Raw genomic sequence first — 21,543 nt, forward strand, 5'->3', positions numbered from 1 at the left:
ACTGACAATAACTTGTTGGTTAAAATGGAAAAAAACAACAACAACAACCTGACACTTTTTTAGAAATTTTGCACTTTTAATTAAAATTGCTGAAAATGCCACCGTCATTGCAATCGCTTCCTCTTCAATAAAATCTTAAGGTTTTTTTTTTTTTTTAATGTTTGTTTCCCCTGAAATGCACGACCTCCAGGCTTCTCATTCACCTTTTAGCTCTAAGAATCTCGACACTAAGGAACAATATTTCCAGTGGTTAATAACAGCAATCTAACAGGTCATTAACTGTTTTAACGCATCATAAAAGCGGTCCTTGTTTTAACAGACGCCTACTGGCCAAATAAAGTAGTGCAGCGGTTAATAAAAATAATGATGTATTAAAATACATGCAGTCTAACAGGTGATAAACTAGTTGAATGTTTAATAAAGAAAAAATAGTGCACTAAATAATGAGCATGGATTAAGATTAAGTTCAGCGTTTTAATGAAACCACTGCTGTGATTTGGTTAAATTAACTACTGGACTGCTTTTATTAATCATTTAATTAATAAAACCAGTCCAATATTTTAAATAAACGAATCCAATACATTGTTCAGTGGTAAAAAATCCAAAGAGTCCAACAAGAATTAAACCATTTAATGGGAATAAATTGGTCCAGTGATTAATAAAAGTCTTGTGGGTACCATTTAATCAGACTCTGAAATAAATCAGTCCAACGAGTAGGACACCAGTTCAGTGGTTAATAAACCAGTCTAGCGATTATAAACCATTCAGTGGTCAAGGCGAGAACTCGAGTAGACTTTTATTGTCATTTTAACCCTAAACACTGCAGTACACAGTGAAACGACACAACGTTTAGTGGTTAATAAACTAAAATAGTGCTTATAAACCAGTCTAATATGTCCCTCACCAGTCCAGCAGTCAATAAACCAGTCCAGTAGGAGGGGTAAACCAATTTAGTGATCAATAATCCAATTTTTGTTAAACCAGTCCATTTGGTACTAAATAATTCGAGGGTTAAACAAACTGATTAGTTGTTAATAAACTAGATTAGTGGTAATAAACCAGTCCAATGGATACTACACCAGTAAACCAGTACAACAACTCATTGATTTTATCAACTAATCCAATCTTTGATAAACCAGTACAATTGATACTAAAGCATTCAAGGGTTTAAAATACTGATTAGTGGTTAATAAACGATTTTATTGGTTCAAAAAAGTCCATTTATCAGACGTTCTTATCAGCAGCTTTGGGGTTCAGGGTTTTCTCATGGGTGACTGCTTGATGTGGCTGGGATTTGAACTCATGACCTCCCAAGCCAATATCCAATGCCTCAACCAGTAAGCGTCCACCTCTCAGCCTCGAATCAATAATTCCACATCTAGTCCAGTGGTGAATAAAACCAGTCCCAACCATCCAGTAGTGTGTTTGTTTCCAATGAAGTGAAATATCTGAACCTTCTCTAAGCGCTTGCTACTTATTGCAAATGAAGGTTCTTTAAATCGTGGCGTTTGTCTGCAGGTTTCTACGGCCAACTGCGAAAACTGGATAAACTGCCACTTTGTTTCGACGTCCAGCTCCACAAATGGAAATCCAGCATCGCACAAGCACCGAGTTTAGTGCTTCTGGTAGAAAATAATCGTCGCTGTCCTCGTATTGAACTGCCTCCACTGACAAGTCTGACCTTTTACAGTACGAGCTATAACTGTTCAGGGCAACTGCTAAAGAGGGCTGTAATTATCTCATCACGTTCCAGTCACTATGATAATTGTGTTTGACGGGAAAAAAAAAACTCTACAAGGTGGAACAACTCACCAGAACCATGAATAGAGTGAGGTGTGCAAAATGTTGAAAAAAAGAAAAAGAAAAAATTAAATACAACTAGAACTAAAAAAAGAAAAAAACGGTAATTGAGAATTTTCTGTTTATTATACATGATAATAATAATAATATGCATAAAATTAAAACTGTATGTTGTGAGGTTCTCTGTACACTTTTAGAACCCAGTGGTTGTTTGGTTCTCTAAATTGCTTCTGTTCGGAATCCTAGACTCTATGATCAAAAGTTTGTGGACACCTGACCATAAGATTAGTGTTCTTTTTGGAACATATTATTTCCACATTTAGTCCAAATCAGCAGTAAAAAAAATATCCTCCGCCCTCCTGGTAAGATGTTCCACTCAATTTTGTGGAGATTTGTGGAGATTCATTCAGCCGCATGGGTGTAAGGTACTGATGTAGGTGAGAAGGTGAGAAGTCCTGGGGTGCAGTCAGCATGAAAAATTCATCCCAAAGATGTTAAATAGGGTTTAAAGCAGGAGATTTTCCACTCCAACCCATGTAGAGCAGATCTTTGGAGCTCATGGATCTGGCTTTGTGCACAGGGATATCATCATGCTGGAACAGGTTTGGGTCTCCTAGTTCAAGTGAAGGGAAAATTTCTTGCTAGCGTATCCAATGACGACGTGTACCTTCAACCTTGTGGTGACAATGGGAACTACAACATATTCCTGGGTCAAACTTCCATAAATGTACAATGATTGTCTCCTTCCAGAAAAGTCCACCATAAGAACAATTACACATTTTATTTTCTCTATAAGGTTCATTCATTTATTTTACAACGTCAATTATTAGCCGTAGATGACGTGGGATGTTCGCCACACCTATCGGTAGAATTATTAAATACATTATTTACAAAGGAAAAATCAACAATAAAAAAAACAAACATTCGAGTCTTTCTGCCTTTAATCCTGAAAGGGGCGAATAATCAAACCTGAACCAACGACTCCTTTGTTTCACGCAATGTCACACTGCTCTGTGTACAAGGACGTAACAACTGTTAAATCTGCAAAAACAAACACCCACACGGGATAAAAAAAAGCACATAATGCGCACACACACACACACACACACACACACATTTCTAAATAGACAGTGTGTAAAAGCGTGTCGCGTCCCGTCGCGTCGAAAACAATGGCTGTATATAAAATTACATCATCACGTTCGGTCCACGCTCGGTGGGAGAAAGACAGGCGCTTATTATGCGTGTCGTTTAGAGAGACACATACACACAGTGAGAATAAACAAAGAAAGAGGGAGAGAGAAAAAGAGAGAGCGAGATGAAAAGAATGATGTCAATCTAAAATATATATATAATATATTAATTTACTTTGTAATCTTGACATGTTAAAGGCAGGAAAAATGGGTGAGCGTAAGGATTTAAGTGAGTTTGACAAATTGGGACGTCTAGACGACTAGGTCTGAGCGTCTCCAAAACTGCAGCTCTTGTAGGATGTTCCTGGTCTGCAGTGGTCAAAATCTATCAAAAGTGCTCCAAGGAAGGAACAGTGGAGAACCGGCGACAGGGTCGTGGGGTTCCGAGGCTCGTTGATGCACGTGAGGAGCGAAGGATGATCCGTGTGGTCCGATCCAACAGACGAGCTCTTGTAGCTCAAACTGCTGAAGATGTTCATGCTGTTGATGTTCGACAGGTTACGACTGTTTTAGCAGCAGAAGGGGACCAACACAATATTAGGCAGGTGGTCATAATGTTATGGCTGATCGTTGTTTAAAGACCTCTGTGATAAACTTGGTACAAATCTAAGCATCTATCATAAAGATATATGCGAGTCACAGCTTGACAGAACGCAATAAAAGATGATAATGAGTCACACAAACCAGGTCAAATTACTCCTAGTAGGATAAAGGATTTGAAATATCACCAAACATTGTAATTGCCAGGTATCCTCTCTGTCAGTGCCTGAAAATTCTTGCAATTCTATCACTTCTTGTTCTATTCCCATCTATTTCTATGATTTTTAAATCAAGGAATCGACCCTTTCGCCACCCCGTCTCCTTATTGGAAATCATCTATAAAGTCGGCTGTCCCAATACTTTTGCCAGTACAAAGTGGTTTTTTCTCATGTTGACTGGAGTGAAATATGGAATGGATCTTAAACGATTCAATGAAATTTATGTACATGTTGATTATTATTATTTTTTTTTCCAGGCTCTTGGTTGCGTCTTCTACAGCATCCTGGTGGTGCCTGGTGGTCAGAATGTTCTACAGTGTAGGTGCCTACTCTCATTTCGGTTCTATATTTAAAATTCTATATTTTTTCTGAAGGAGCCGTCAGACGCCGGGGTCAGGACTTTGTCAGTAGAGCTTCAGAGAAAACACAGGTCTCTGAACGAAGAGATAATTACTCCTCCACTGGTGTTGCGACTCGAGAATTGACTAGCGGCGAGAAAAATAAAGAAAAAAAAAAGTAATTATCAGTATTTGTTTTCTATGGTGTTTGATCGTTTTCGAAATAAAAAATAAAATTAAAATATGATTGGATAAATGGATAAATAAACATTTTACAAATCTTTTCAATTATTGTTGGAATATTTGATTTAATATTTAGATTGATTGATATATAAAGTTTGAACTTGACATCAGTTCTATAAGATTGATATTTATTTTCATTTTAAATCTGTCCATTGCGGAATTTCTTTTTAAAAAAAAATTAATAAACCAAACCCTTTTGACCAATCAGAACTGCGATCAGCGCTTTGTGAAAAATCAGGTAAAAAAATGTCCCCCTCACCCTGCAGAACCATCCTGCATCACTGCCTGATTTCAGCTGGAGAAACGTAATGTCTCTAAATGCCATTCAATTCCTCTGCAGCTTCACTCTGCAGAATGTTAAACAGCCTCTGCTACATGTGGACGAGAATTCTGCATGGACACGACAGCAGCAAGTGAAGACTAAAGCCGTCGTTGAGGAAAGCCGCGTCCTGCCGAGGTTTTTAAACTGAATGCTGATCGAGAAGGTAATCTTCCTGATCTGTTTCTCGAGCTAGCATGGAAAAAGGAAGATGCTATCTGTCTTACACAGAATGGCATTTACTCATTCCTTGAACTATGCATCACCTTTAAAGCTGTTTTAATGCCGTGATGAAACATCCTGACATTTCAGGTCGTTGGTATTCCGAGGACGATCACGCTATGCTTTCAATCCGGATCTGTCGTGATGTTTTATTATAAAGATCACATCAATTGGAACAAGGTTTGTTCTTCCTCTGACAGGCGATTGGAGGATATTTCAATATAAAGGAAGGGGAGTGTAATGCTCTTGTGCACAAAACCAGCTTCATGAAGATATGTATAGAAGATATTTTATATCTCTTTATAAGCTGCCTCTCTTATCTCTCTCTCTCCCTCTCTCTATTTTGAGTTAATTATGCTCCTGAGGTACCAGTGGCTAGTGTTTCATCCTCTTTTTTTCTCTTCTATTCTCTTTTAATTGGAGACCACTCTGAGTGAGGATGCTTCCACATCAACAGCCTAAAGATCCTGAGCATCTCAAGAGCTTTTAAGGATGGATTTGGATTGGAATTAATATCAACTGTCTGTTACAATTGGATCAGGACCGCAGTTTGCTTGAACAGTTCTGCATTTCAGCACCTATCACTGAACAGCTCCTCAACATTGCTAGAACTCTAACGAATGAACATGCTGTGATGAGGATGAGGTTTTCTTTTGAGGAAGTTTTATTCCATCTCATGGAGTATATCCTTCACCACAGTCGCCACTGGTTCTGGATTTGCTTTGAGACAACATCCATTGTTAAAAGTTCTCTAAAACTATAACTGAATTGAATTAAATATGCTTTTTATTGGACTGGAGTGGAAAATTTGGCCTTCTGTAGCTCTGCTCTGACCACAACCCATGTGACTCAAATTTGATTTGATTTGACAGATGTATTACTCTATACCCAAATACAGTTATATTCATTTATAAACACTTTCTTTTAAAAATCTACTGCTTTTTTTGGTCAAATTTTGCATCTGGAAAGACTCATCTGTATTGAATATTTAATGTCTCTAGACATCACTTTCAAACAGTACTTACACATGTACATCTTCTAATCCACCTGAACGGCACCCCGGGGTGTTTTCCATCTCGGTGAGGATCTTAAGTTAACTGAGAACAAAAACAACTCTGTTGTGATGTGAAGCAACTCACTGAATCGACTCTGCTGGAAGGAAACCACATTTTGCAGGGTCCGAAAGAGCCAAAAGATGATAAATGGAGAAACTTTCATTGAGTTGTGGAGATTAGACGAAGAAGATCACACACAATGGGTTTTAATCCAGCAAATTCATGAGAGCAGACTCTCATACCACACGCACTTGATGTTTATTTATTTATTTTTTCATCCATTAATTTCCAACGTCCTCTGAATGACCAACATAAGCGCCCAAAGATCACGATTAAGAAAAACACAGCATCTTCGCATAAACTCTTCAATCATCAGGAAACAAAGCCATAAAATCCCTGATCTCCAAGATTCCGATGAGGACGAATTCTTTACAGAGGCTCCTCTCAAACTGCTGGCTAATTAAAAAGGTCATTCTGGCATTGGGGCTTAATTATTTGATTTCACGTCTCTCTGCGAAACTGTTCCGTCAGAGCCTGTGTGTTTCCATCTTCATTTTGTATCCGTATTTGATGTCAGAATGACACAGAAAAATACTGAACATGTCTGTGACTTTCATCGTTTTTGTAAATCTATTGTTGACTCCGCCAATCGACTCTACGATTCTTCTTTAATTAATTCGAGGTCCTAATGGTGCTGCGTTTTGTTCCCTTTAAAGACTTAAGGAGACGTTGAGCGGTGTAGCAGATTTGTATCCATGAGGTATACCTGTTAAAGCGTACACTCGGAGTCTCCTTCCACCCTCCCCTGCTGCTAGAATGCATTTCAATCAAGAAGAAAGCAATTTCATATCCTTTCAGCTGTGTTTTTCTCTGCAAGGGCTTCACGCGACCTGCTGCGTATCACAGGAGGCTTTACAGAATAATGTGTCCTACATTTCTACAGTACACCGAATGATTATCATGGAGGACAGGCAGAGGCAGAAGAACCGTGAAACTGAAACGGAGTAATGGCTGTTGGATTCGAAAATCAAGTAAATATCTGATAACTAGCGATTGATTCTGATTTGGTCCAGAAGCCATCTTAGATCCCGTCGCCCTATTCACTAGACCGATTTATTATAAATCGACTGTGGATTCGTCACGAAGACTCACAATTCTACAAGATAAACCAGCACTTCAAATGCATAAGTACTGAATACTGAATATACAGAACACAAAAATCCCCAATCATGCTAAACACCCTGCTTGCCAAGGAAATTGATTCTCAAGGCTGATTTTCCACTCAAGAGCTCAATCTAATAATCTAATAACCCATAATTACAGATAATTACTCTCTCTCTCTCTCTCTCTCTCTCTCTCTCTCTCTCTCTCTCTCTCTTGCCAGGCAAAATGAGAAGCTTGATGGAGATAAACAAGGGAGTGAGAAATAAAGAAGGGAAAAGCAGGAGAATGAGTTTAGGTCGATCTTACTGCATATCAGCAGAAGCCCACACACGTCCACTGTGGAGCAGGATGACTTTCATGCTTAGGATCTGCACACTTACCTGCGGAAAGAAAAAGAAACGAGAGTCAATAAAAAAAGCTTTTTTCAGCATTCGTGAACCTTCAAAAGACCACGGAGAAGATGAAATCAATGATTCTAGACATTAGTTAGAATTTAATCAAATGGCATCGCATTCCACATTTAGTTCCAATTTGCAATTTCCTCCACTCTTCTGGGAAGATGTTCCACTAGATTTTGGATTGTGCTTGTGGACATTTGTGTTTATCAGCCACAAGGGTGTTAGTAAAGTCAGGTAGTGATGTAGGTGAGAAGGTGAGGATGCCTGGGATGCAGTCAGCGTTCCAATTCATCCCAAAGGTGTTTGGGTTGAGTTTAGAGCTCTGTAGCAGGAGATCTTCCTTCCTTCCGAACCATGTAAACCATAACTTCATGGAGCTGGCTTTGTGTACAGGAGTATCTCCATGCTGGAACAGGTTTGGGTTTCAAAGTTCAAGTGAAAATTTGATGTTGTTCTTTTTAAGATGTTCTATACAATTGTGAGCCTCCAGCTTTGTGGTAATAGTTTGGAGAAAAACGCATGTCATGTGACTTTATCTTGTATGCAGCCTGAATCCCAGTTCCAACACACACTTCTAATAGCTCCAAGGCACCCTTTCTGCCAAGCGTTCTTCTAACGTAGGCAAATTCAATCACATCAGTAATGCATCTAGTCTGGCTTAAACTACTAACAATTTAACACATTTCTCCAAATTTCACCATCAGAAGTGAAACTCTGACCTTTTCAAGTTATTTGAATTCCATGTCTGCCGCTAATGCGCACTCGACCAGCTTAACCTACTGGGCTTATTAATTAATGTCAGGACCTCTCGTTCTTCTAATGCAACTGAATTGCCTGGGCTCTCCACTTCACTATTTAATCAAAAGATTAATTTCCCAGCCAGGAACCTGCTTCTACCTCACCAAGAGAATGAAGCCAGATGGGGGCGCAAGAGATTTTAATGGTGAACAGTTTTGGTTTGTGCTATAGCACATAGAAAACGCAATGGCTGCCTAATACAAAGGGTTTAGTTACAATATCCACCGGATTTGATATCACTGATGCTTTTTCCAAGGAATCGCAGAAGGTGCTCGACACGCTTCGAGAAGACTTCCAGGACACCTTCCAGAAGGAGGCTGGGGCGCCGTATTGCTGTGCAAGGAGACTATTTTGATGGGGATCATGTCGAAATGTAGATGAATAAAGTACTTTCTTGTAAACTGAGCGAGTCTCGAAACATTGTGGTATGCGCGTCCAGTAGAAAATGAAAGAAATCACTCTTTGAGACGACTCATTAAAAGACTCATTCAAGATGAATGATTCTTTAATGAACGGCTCATCACTAATCACCATATATACCATTCATGTTTCTTCCCCAAACTGTTACAATTTGTGCCTCCCACATTGCGGTATCAGAACGTCTTTGTTTTTTTGCATGGAATTTTCCTTTCACTTGAACTAGGAGATCCAAACTTGTTCCAGCATGACAATGCCCCTGTGCACAAAGATCGGCTTTCCACAGGTTGGACTGGAAGATCTCCTGCTGTAATGCTCCCTTTTAAACACTATTGGGTTGAATGTAAACGCCGGCTAAATCCACCCCAGGCCTTCTCACCTTCTCATCTACATCAGTACCTGACTTTCCTGAAACACTTCTCCAGATCTCCACAAAATCTAGTTGGAGCAAATGGAAACTAAATGTTGATTGACATGGTTAAAAAGATTCACAAATAAAACTATTTAATGTTACGGGTTCCTCAAAGGATTCCTAAATGTAAATACATAGAACCTGGAAGGCGTCACAAAGAAGATAACGAACACGTCATGGTTCGAGCTTTGCTGATAGAATGACAGGAAAAATGCATTCATTTTACTCTCTGTAGTAGGTCAGATGTCTTCTTAATTTATTCACAAACACAAAAATACGAATTCAATGCGGAAGTTGTTCGGTATAAAGAAAGAACTCGTGAAGAAAGTGAAAGATATGCAGATGAAGCTCGCATTCATTAGCAGCTATAATCTAATGATTCGTTATATGAACAGTGATGGCAGTAATGTAATCTCTGAGGTTATTCATGCTCAGTGCAGGAAGTTTAACTAATTGTTTATCCACCACAGATCCTTATAGAGAGTTTTTCATCTGTGAAATGAGCTCAGTTCCTCTATTCAGATTCCTTCACTGATTCGCATCTTCAGTTTTATTTCTTTTGGAATTCCTTTTTCCAGGCTTGTGTGCGAGATAAAAAACTGACTGTGGCATCAGTCCAAAAAGAAATTGTTTAATTGTTTGAAGCTGAGACAAATTTTCATCATTTGACATTTCCAATTTAAACAGGAAAAAAGAAATTCCAATATAAAACCAATAATACATGAGAAGATCTGATTGGGTGCTCAAAAAAAAAAAGAAAAAAAAAAAATGTAGCACCAACTATGAATGATGATGTGTGGACATTTTTTCGAGAGCACACAGAGGCTCTGATGTTTATGATGTGTATCTCCAGCGAGTGGCTTCAGTAATGGAGCAGGCAAAATATAAATAACGTCCATCAGCCTGAAAATCAAATGTGCTGTGCTCAGCACACACACACACACACACACACACACACACACACACACTCACGGCATCATCATCCGGAGAGTTTTACACACTCATGCTCTCAACACACACCCAACACAGGACACACTGATTTACACTTCCAGGTCCATCGCCTGGCAAATTTTACTGCAAGATCATCAGCGAGTCTGCAGCTGTAATGCAATGAGCTGATGGTTTATTAGCAGCATTCGGAGAAACGAATAAGACGTTCAGATCCGTTGATGAAGTTATTTGATTGATATTTGGATGCACATGAATAAAAAATGTAAATAGGGTTAAAAGAATTAAAAAACGTTAAAGAAAAACTGCTTTTTATTTATTAGGGAGGGAATAAATTAATAAAATAATTATTGATATATAAAAGAAGAACGAGAGGACGAAAAAAAAAATGAATTAGGTACAAAATAAATTAGAAAAAAAGCAAAAATTAAGTAATTGTTAGGAGAAAATGATATGTTTTTAAAGTCATATTTAAACATTAAATAATCCTAAATAATAAAGATGAATAATTGTAATGGGATTTATGAAAAAAAAAATCAAATGTAGTTATTAAATTATGCAAAAGACTTAATAAATAAAATAATAAATAAAAGAATTAAAAAAATAATAATTTTTAAAAGTGTAAAAACATTTCATGCACTAAATCCAAACATTGTGTCAAATGTAACCTGGAATGTAATGCGATTTTTTGTTTTGTTTGTTTTGTTTATTTTGCATGCTGCAGAAAGTCGCAGTTTCATCCAGGAAGAGAAAAATATTTAAATGACACAATTCCATAATGTCCGTGCTTTTACAGCGTTTCTGCGCTGAAGATCATCATGCATTAAAAATGAAGTTGATCCTTCAGATTAGAGTCGAAAGGTTTAAAGTCGTGGGACACACTGAAGATGAGGTCTAGATGATGTCTACTGGGGGTGGTTGTAAATAAAACAAACTGCATCCTGAGGGGAACAAATTAGAGGCTTATAAAAAGCGAACGTCTACCTGTTTGATTTGTGGAACCCGAAATCTTCTCCACGGTGGTATTTCTCAACCGATTTTAGCACAAAATGATGCTTGTGTTACCCCCTGCTGAGACCCCCTGCCTTAGCACAGACTCCACAAAGCCTTAGAGGCTCCTGTCCCATTTCCTCCGACCCAGTTTTCTGAACGCATGCTTGCATTCAGGTCGCCTCGCTTTTAATACAAACGTCCATTTAACTCCATTTAACTATTTACTAACTATTTCCACCTCACAAACAGATTCCAGGTCCATCTCAACCTGGACAAGAGGGAAATCAAAGCTTACTGAAGATGAAGGAACCAATAAAAACGGAGATGATATAGTTTAGAACACAAAGGTAAGTGCATTAAATCGAGAGTGAGATGGGTATGATGGTCAGGTGTCCACATACTTTTGGTAATAAACTGTATTAAATTGGAGGATTTTATTTCATGTATCTGGTCAAATCCAACTGATCAACAGATGGACGTCTAATCAAAGCTCAGTGGTTACTGATCGTTTTTGTCAAGCTGCCACTGTTGGGGCCCTTGAGCAAGGCCCTTAACCCTCTGTGCTCCAGGAGGGACCTTGTACTCTAACCCCAGGTTCCTAACGTCACTGGGCCATGTGGAGAAAGAATTTCACTGTGCTGTAAAGTACATGTAAAAAGTACAAAGCACCTTTCTTTCTTTCTTTCTTTCTTTCTTTCTTTCTTTCTTTCTTTCTTTCTTTCTTTCTCACTTTCTTTGTACATCTCATGTTTCCTTCCTTCCTTCCTTCCTTCCTTCCTTCCTTCCTTCCTTCCTACATCTCTACACCCTCTAGATGAGTGTTATCTCCTAATCACCTCCTCAAACAAATTTGGCTTAATAAAGAATTTAAAATTGAATGAAATCCAACTCCAATTAGTTGAATCTCTGTTGACTACGTCTTCAAATGTCTTTACCGTTAAACCAATAAGCTACACAGAAACCATTAATCAGGATCATGTCTTATAAGGTTGATTTGAAGATGCATCTTGATTGAAGGTTATCTGCATTACTACTCAGATGATTGGACACATGGAACAACAACTCGTCCAGGGCGAGGAGTTTCAATACTCTCCTGAGATTGCTGTTATACTACAAACATGGAAAGTGGAAATGATGCAGACCACATGATGAGCATTTGTGAGCAGAATCTCCATGGGAGAACAGGAGGCAATGGTGCTAATTATCCAGTTAGAAGATGATTTAGAGCTGGTATGGTGCATTTGGGTGTTACAGAAAGGGTCCCGAATGCAGCACGAGCTCTTTGAAATGTGATGGATGATGAAGGATTCGGTAGCAACAACTACAAGCTGTTAAAGCTTAAAAAAGAAAAAGCATGATTGTGTATTTCTAAGAATTTGAACAAAACTGATTTGCATGCTGTTAATGTCTGAAGGGGGCTTCACAGAATGAGATGTCCTTAACATCTGAATTAAGGTTTCATCTCAAACGATTAATTTGTTGTCAAGGTTCTTCGGGCTCGGCATCTGCTCAGCTTGGAAATCCTGACCGTGAGGCAGGAATACACCTGGAATGTTCTGAACCATGCACACATTCACACCTCGGAGCAATTTTGTAGCCGGTTCATCTCCAGACACATTTAGGAGGTGGATAAAAACCAAAGAACCATGAGGAAACACACTGGGGTTACAGTACACACAATTCTGGCTATGAGGCAGGAATATACCTTGGATGCTTTTCGCCATGGACAAATACAGTACATTTACACCCAGGAGCAATTATGCAGTGAGTTCATCTACAGATTACAGGTATTTTTTTTGTGTGGGAGGAGAATACAGAACCTTGAGGAACCCCACAGAGAGTCCATGCAAAAGAAAAACAAGACCAGGGTAAGGATTGAGCAGTGGAACAAGGAGTTGTGAGAAGGTTGTGGTGCTTGCTGTACTATCTGGTTGGTCACGTCCTACGAAGTTGTCCTCAATGATCTGCATGGTCATATCAGTACTTTCCTTATTTGTTCATGAATTTAGAAAGTCATGTCTAAATGTATTTCTGGTATTTTTTTTGCAGTTCCTAGTTAATAGTATTAATATTTTTAGAGACCCCATGATGGAGGAATCCATATAAAATGCAACTTTTCTGAATACCGACCCCATCGCGCCAAAAGGATGCGTCCCCCGGGGAGCCTCTAAACAAAGAAAGCGCAAAATACTTTCTATTTTCAAATATTGTTCTGGAAAACCGAAGACTTCTAAAAGTAATGATTTAAGCATTTTGTCCTCAGTTGGCACTAAATATTTTTAGGAAACAAGTGAATAACATGTTTTTTCTTCACACACCCAGTCAGGTAGAGATCGCTTTTAAACTCTACACCAGATGCTCTCAAAGGGGGACCTGTAATCCTCCAAGAATCACTAAAGCATGTCCATAGCTATCGGTTATATCTCTCCTGCTTCTAATCATGTTTTTTTCTGGTGCACATCAGTTTGCTTGTGCAGGCCTATAAAACGTTGTTCATGCTTAAGTTAGTTTTAACCTTTAGTCAAGATTCTTTCAAGGTTTTATTGCCCACAAAAGGTTAGCTGAATATGTGGAAATTTGGGCTAAGAAACTCGATATTAGACAATTTCTAGTACTAAAGTACTACTACTAATAAAATAAATATGATGTATTCTCATAGACGGAGCAGGAAAGCCGTCGTCAATGCCAAAACCCATCGAATTTGAGTTAACTTCAGTGCCGTGTCGTAAAAAAAGAAGCCTCACACAGCTGACAAATTCTCAACAGAGCAATCAGACTGAAAATGAGCTCCTGCCTCAAATAACAAATGTGTTTATTGTGGCTGTGAATGATATGCAGATTCGACATGAATAAACAGGAGATAAAAGTGAGGTTTATTATAATTCTGATAAAGACTACCGGATGTTGGTGCTCCCCAGAAACACTAGTTGTGTCAAGGGAAGGGTTTGGAATTTTCCGGAATGTGTTACAGCTGGGGGAAGAAAAAAAAAAAATGATTGGACTAAAAATTTAGATAAAGTCTGTATTAATGGCTGCACTGTGACATTTAGCGTTGATTATCTTGTGACCGTCAATTAAAGGGCAAACAAGTTCGTTAGGAAAAAATATAGAACATTAGAGGCAGCACCCGTGAGGATGAGGAGCTACTGATCGTGTTTATGAGGGATTCTCTGTGGAACAGACTGAAATCCAGCTTAAACATCATTTTTTGAGTTACTGGTTCTATCATTAGTTCAAAGTTTTGGTTTGAGGCCAATCGAGAGTCATGAAGTTTGCCTTCAGAGCCATGCCAGTTTAGGAGTATGATGCTCACACACACTAATCCGTGCTGCAGATATATGTTGATGCTTCTTCAGGCAGCTTCATAAAGTCTAAAGCAATTCAGCAATACTTCTAGGGGTGTTACAAACCCCCGAAGGGAGCATTAGATACTCCAAATACAATCTGTTGATGAACAGGATCTTTATGGTGGCCTTCGAGGAACAACAACCATAAAGATTTCACAATTCGCTACCGATTATAGTTGCCACTCCGGCCCCTAAGAACCATGTTCATGATGTCGAATCAGCGCAAATCCTATTCTGTATCTCTACATGCCTGCACGTCAAGGAAGTCTGAGTAATTGAACCTAATTTGGTTATTTAGAAACCTCGATCTTCAATAGTGATGATGGTGTCGAAATATTGTAAATGTCCATGTACAAAAATTCTCAGACTGTCAGTGTTCTGCAGGACAACGTTCCCGTAAACCTTGCGATAGCTAAAAAATTCCCACTTCCACCAACTCTAAAAATGGCCAAAAGCACAGTTTATGAATCCTCTAATACATATGTATCAGAGAACTCCAGAAGCAGATGGTCTTTTTAACCCCTCCGGGGTTTAGATTTATTCAATTTTTTTCTGCAATGAGCTGCCAGAAAGGAGTCCTCGCACTTTCAGGGTGGCCGAGAATCTCACTGATACCAACAAAAAGAGCATGTCTGACTTGTTTTTTATCTGTAAGGGGGCATAATTTTTACTTTTTTTAATAGAGGTCAGTTTCCAACAGAAAACTACCAGTATTACTGTGGAGATTCTGAGTCAATTTTCCCAAACGTTAAGTGATTTAGTTGTCTCTTTGAATGTCCCCCAGATTTTTGTATTAAAATGTTGACAGGTTTGGTGTAGTAACACCTGTTTGATCAGTGATGGACCATTCTGTTGTTTGGTGGGTCAATCTAACAAATAATTAGACTACATTATTATTATTATTATTCTTTCGGCTTCTCCCATTAAGGGTCTCCACAGCGGATCATCCGTCTCCAAACCCCCTCTGTCCTCTACATCTGCCTCTTTTACACCAACTACCTGCATGTCTTCCCTCACCACATCCATAAACCTCCTCCTTGGTCTTTCTCTTTTCCTCCTTCCTGGTGTCTCCATCCTCAGCATTCTCCTACCAATATACCCCATGTCCCTCCTCTGCACATGTCCAAACCATCTCAATCTCACCTCCCTCACCTTGTTTTCAAAACGTCCTACAGGCACTGTGTATCTAATGGACTCGTTTCTAATCCTGTCCATTGTTGTCACTCCAACGAACATCTCAACATCTTTAGCTCTGCTACCACCTAGGCTACGTTAATAACAAAGAGGAATTTATTAATAACAAAGAGGATTTCCTCTCTGCACATTTCTTCGTCCTTACTGTGTTTGTAATTTGCTTTTTCCTGGCTGAGATTAAATAGAAAATCTGTCGGAGTTGATATTCTGACGTTCTTTAACCACAGCTACTGCTGACACCTGAGTTTATTTCTTTCTTCACAAATAAAAAAAAAAAAAAAAAAGCGAGGCCTTGAATTCTAAAAGAGATTTCATATATCCACCCGCATGACAGCGGCGTGTCCCCGCAGCCGTTTTTACAGACAGCTCTCATGATGCTGTTTGTTTTATTACACAATATGACACAGTGGTAAACTATGTCAGCTTTGTCATCACTTCTCCGCCAGCACTTCTCTAAATATGACACCCTTTTCCCTGGTGTTCTAATAAATCAGCGTGGCAGGTTCAGTTTGCCTGGCAGTCATAAATCTGGAAAAAAAAAATCCTTCCAGCCAGAGGATGGAAAAGTGTTTCAGCCAGGTCGGGTCTCAAAAGATGCTTAGATACATCTTTCCATGTTCTCCTCCCAAACCTCACATCAAGGCCAGACACTGAGGCAAAAAAAAAAATGAAAATCCATAACTTTCGACATGATGCTGCCACCACCACCATGCTTCATCATGTAGATTGTGTTCTCAGGCTGATTTGCTGTGTTTCTAATGTGCAGGAGATCATAATCTGCTGCTGGTCAATAGGCATCATGTCGATTTCTGCACTGATGCCCCAAATCCACTGTCCTCTAACGTATTTGTGACTTAAATCACGCCAGTGTTTTCATTCAGGAGTTTTATATCCCCAGGCTTCTGGATCTCCAGCCATATATTCCTCTTCTTTTGATTTTTTTTGTACTGAGCCAGAGATTGAGGGTTAAAACACAGAAGATCGATACGCCTTGAAACCTGAGAAATAAAAACTTTTTGACATCTTGGAGGGTTTATTTAAAGATGCGACGCCATAAAAATGCTTCGAATTCTAAATTTAAGGCATGAAAGATTCAGCCATTCTTCTTAGATGACATCGCGCATGCCTGAGCTGAGGTTTTCCTTTGAGCATCTAATATAAGCAGCAGACACAAGAATGTTCTCCAAATCTTTTTAACCACTTTTATACTAATACTGTAAAAGTCTTCATTTTAGGAATCTTTCTTTTTGGACACCACAATTGGTATGCGCCTTCTGAACAGCCCATTCCAGGTTTAGTCCAGATTTGCTGTTATAATACCTTCCACTTTTCTGAGATGATGTTCTTGGGGTTGTTTTGTGGAGATTTATTCAACCACAAGGGTGTCAAGTCAGGTGCTGATGTAGGTCTGAAGGTGAGGAGGCCTGGGGTGCAGTCAGCATTCACATTCATCTGGTTCAATATGGTCGTAGTTCTATAGCATTTATCTTCCACTCCAACCTATGTAAAGCAGGTCTTTATGGAGCTTAATTTAAGCAACAAGTTTGAAGCTCCTAGTGAAGGCAAAATTCAATTCTCCTCCACCCAAAAACCTTCAATACGATTGTGTATCTTTAATAGCTTTGCCCATGTAAAAAAATTCATAAGCACCTGACCATCGCACGCTATGTGCAGGTTCCTCCTCAGGTTCTTGCCATGAAGTTTTGTAACAAATCCTCTTTTATTGGAAACAGAATCCATGGTATGTTCTCATCTCCAAACATCTGTAATCCTGTAAACCTTTCAGATGTATGACACCTCCATACACCACCTCATGGGACTTCCTCGCTCTGATCATTTGCCTACATGACGATTTAACAAAGAGAAAAAAAGCCCTGCATATCTAACCAGGCATGGAAAGCGTAATGAAGTGCGCATTTTATGTCAGAACTTGTGACGCTGATCCGTTCATGGACGCTCCCATGAGATCTCTCACTTCCTCATTAGAACAAACAGAATTCTGAAGGCTCTGATTATACAGCCTAACGGGCTAATCAGACCCCGAAGGCCAAGACGTCACCTTGACGTGGAAATCACCTGCAATTCGCACATCGTCACAACGCTAAGCTTCTATTTTTCTGCACGGAAAAACCGCTGATTGATTTGTAAAAAGCGAAGGTGAGGAAGCGTTGTGTTTCGAAACAGAGTGCTGATTACTGTAATTAAAAACTCTTTATTTTCACTCAAGACACTTGTGAATACAACATTCACACACACACACACACACACACACACACACACACACACACACACACACACACACACACACTATTGATTCATTGTTTTAATTAATTCCAGCATGCTCTCCAAGGACACTATAAAGTATCATAGACGGCTATTTAATTATTACTAAAAGGTGAACAATCATTCCATTGAAAAAAAACCATGGGGTTTGAAATGCACTCATATAAAGGATTAAATCGAGCACCGCTATATGGTGCAAGCAATAACAACAACCTGGAATGCAAAAGACATGTAGTGATGACGAGTATGAGAAGAAAAACATGAGAAGTGGTAATACTTGCGAATTTGAAATGGTAGCTAAAGCAATAGTTTAGGTGTGGTGGGTTATGTAGTCCATGTCTATAATCCCACCCAAAACATAACGTATCCTATACTGTGAAAATGTATGGTTCTTTCAATAATAATAATAATAATAATAATAATAATAATAATAATAAATATATTTTTGATATCTCTATTCCCCTCCAAGCCACCAGAGGGCACCCTTACATACATTTAGAATTTCTTCTTTCGTTGTCTGTGCCTTTTTTTTTTTTTTTTACTCATTAATCACTATTTAAGTTCTGCATTTTCACAACTTCTTTGTTGTAGCATCAACTAGATGTGAAGATTGAATGTTTGTTGTTTTTCAACATTTCTAGCCAAGCCTTTGTAGTTTTTTATTTTTGGGGGATAGTTTTTGCTAAGTCCTTAGTTAACATTCATAGATCTCATCTATAAAAAATCCATGTTTACTCTAAACACTGGCTTATTATTAGAATGTTTTTTAATTCAAAAAATCAAAATCAGAACTAGAAAACAAAAGGACATGAAACATGGGCCTTGGAAAATAAATGAGACTTTCTTGGAGCCTTTCGAATTTTCTAAACATGGTGGTCCATATTAGCGAACAATGAACAAATTGTTTGGCTTTGTTTACTCTACAGTTGCTCTTTCAATGCAGGTAAATAAATTTGGTGTATCCTTGACGACGCATTTATTATCACATTCGTAATATAAATCGTCTCCACTCGGCCCTTTCAGTGAGGAGCAACGCTGTTATGGTTCACGCTCTTGAGTATTGCAATGTTCTTTTTCTCCCCCCATAAACTCTTACAGTTACAGTTGGTGCACGAAAACTCACTAGAACTTCTACAATGGACCACATACTGTATTTCCTGCTCTTTAACCTGCTCCTGCACTGACTTCACATAACCTGGATCTCCTTCTTATTTATCTGATTTACTTATAAAACATCTAGAAGTTCTTTCTTGTATGCGTTCGAAGATGTGAGACCTGCAGATCAGTTTGATTTGCAATGAAGGTCACCACGAAAAAGACGCGAATTTTGGACGCACCCCTGCAGCCCCTATGGTACCTTTCCGTGAATTTATCTAGACATTGTGTCACTTTAGAAACATATTAGTGTGCAGTAAAAACTTTCTTTCAGTTCTCCCGTTAGGGGGCGCCACAGCGGACCATCCGCATGTTTGATTCGGCAAATGTTTTTACGCTGGATGCCCTTCCTAACGCAACCACGGGACCGGCACTAAGGCTTGTGCAACCCTCATTGACCAAATACAAATACATGTCTAAAATGTTATTCCTAACATTCCTAAACATTCGGTCCCATTTGGATTCGTGCAAATTTTAAGATAATCCACAACTTGCTGTTAGTGAGGTTCCAAATGAGAACCCACGGATTTTCCGAACAGCGAATTATCGGGGGTCGACTGTATAGTTAAAAAGTTCAAGTTTATTTAGAAATGTAACTTTCTATATCTGTCCATTGCCAATTTCCTTCCATGTGTGGCTTGTTGAGCTTTTAATATTTGAACCCCTGGGTGATAAAAACCTCGTGTTTGCTCTTCCGCCAAGTGATTTCTTGTATTTTTAGTCAATTTTTTTTTTTTTTTTTTTAGCAAAGCTGGATAAGACTTTGATTTGCAGGGAAGGTAAACTAAGGAAACGATTGGTCGAGATCTAATCTTTAGGCACTGGACTGCCGTGTTCGCTCTTCCGGATGATTTCCCTCGTCGTCCCAATGATGGTGGAGAACGCTCACCAGTTACATCCACGCATTCGACATTTTACCAGCACGCTGTATAAACCCCCAGAGATAATAAACTGAGTGGAATTCTGTGTCTTAACAGCTTTAAAATTAATAATCATAATTCATTGAATTTTGTCTGCTGGCAGTAGATGCAGACTGAAATCCGTCTGTGGTGTTTTTTTATCTTTTTTTTTATTTTATTTCGTTCTTTTTTTTTAGACTGAGAAATGAGGAAATAATATGACTGCAGGCCAGCGAGTGGGAAATGCAGGAAGGAATATAAATTAGGGTTATAGGTGAAGCCACCCACCCACCCACACACACACACACACACACACACACACACACACACAATATCTGTTAATTTTAATAATTAATTATGACAGCTGCAGAAGTGATTTTTATATTATAGCGATATTTATGTCTCTGAACTCAAAATTTAGTTTTCAGAGCTGCACACGTGGACAAAATATATTTTGTGTATATTTAAATTTTAAGTGCATAGCTCGTCACTTTTTGTATGTCACGTCCTTCCAATCAAATGCCTCCTATAATGTGCATGTCCCGCCCACAAAGCGTTTGTGTCCTAGCCAATCAAATCAATTCTCAAGCCATTTGACAGATTCCTCTGTTTATATATATATATATATATGAGAGAGAAATATGAGAAAGAGAGAGAGAGAGAGAGAGAGAGAGAGAGAGAGAGAGAGAGAGTGTATATAAGGAGTAAAATCGTTGATGTGCAGTTTTAGTTTTAGTAACATATTCATCACAGTGGTCACCCTTCCTTCATCACACCACCGCACCTTCCTCTTTACCTCTCAACCCAGTCACATCCCCCAGTAAAGCAAACAAAGCGCTCAATTAGGAAAGTTTGTTTATTCGATCTGTCACGCGGTCCGTCTGGCATCTCCGGCGTTTGTGTCTGACAGGTATTCCCTTCGCCTGATGAGTTTTATTCCACAAGAGACGGAAAAAGCGTTTCTGAAAGTAAATGATCTTTTTTTCCCCCCTCTCACTCCCCTCTCCCGTCGTGTACTGGCTTCACAATTTACAATTACATGCATGACGGGTCCTGAAAGTGCACGACTCCGAAATGGAAAATATTACGAGGTTCAGGTAACAACGGCGGATAACGAATATGCAGGTGTGTGTGGGGGTGCTGTTTAGGAAGATTCGAAAAAAAAAAAAAAGTCTGGCCAACAGGTTTCATTAGAAAAGGTTTTTGTGCAGAAATTAATAGGTTTTCCCGCTTGACCCAGAGCTAGCGTTTAATATCTAGCTTGATAAATGTTGACGTGAAGCCGGTCTGCTGTTATGACTCAGATTTCACTCCATGCCTGAAATATGCAGGCTGAAAGGTTAAGTGGAGATGTAGCATGTGTGAAGGTATTCCGAACATTGAATACACTTAATTGCCAAAGCTATTTGGACGTCTGACTTTTCAAGCCAAAATATATATATATATATATATATATATATATATATATATATATATATATATATATATATATATATATATATATATATACTTAAAAAAAAAAAAAAAAAAAAAAAAAGAACCAAAACCTGCTTCAGCATGACAATGCCCCTAAGCCAGCTCCATGAATATATGAGTTAGAGTGGAAGATC

At 38.7% G+C, this 21,543-nt stretch overlaps 2 protein-coding genes across 2 annotated transcripts in view; one reads left to right on the top strand and one right to left on the bottom strand.

Annotated features, from left to right (window-relative positions):
• LOC310730257 (T-cell surface glycoprotein CD3 gamma chain) overlaps positions 1 to 17,004 on the top strand; it is a 383,983-nt gene extending 366,979 nt beyond the window's left edge. Inside the window, exon 6 of the transcript XR_014534775.1 lies at positions 16,991 to 17,004. The gene's annotated coding sequence lies outside the window, so the exon portion shown is untranslated. The remainder of the gene's footprint in view (positions 1 to 16,990) is intronic.
• The window catches only part of lsamp (limbic system associated membrane protein), a 530,554-nt gene that overhangs the window by 258,968 nt on the left and 250,043 nt on the right, over positions 1 to 21,543 (bottom strand). The gene's annotated exons all lie outside the window — the stretch shown is intronic.

Source organism: Silurus aristotelis (assembly GCF_946808225.1).
Source record: "Silurus aristotelis genome assembly, chromosome: 8".
NCBI lineage: Eukaryota > Metazoa > Chordata > Actinopteri > Siluriformes > Siluridae > Silurus > Silurus aristotelis.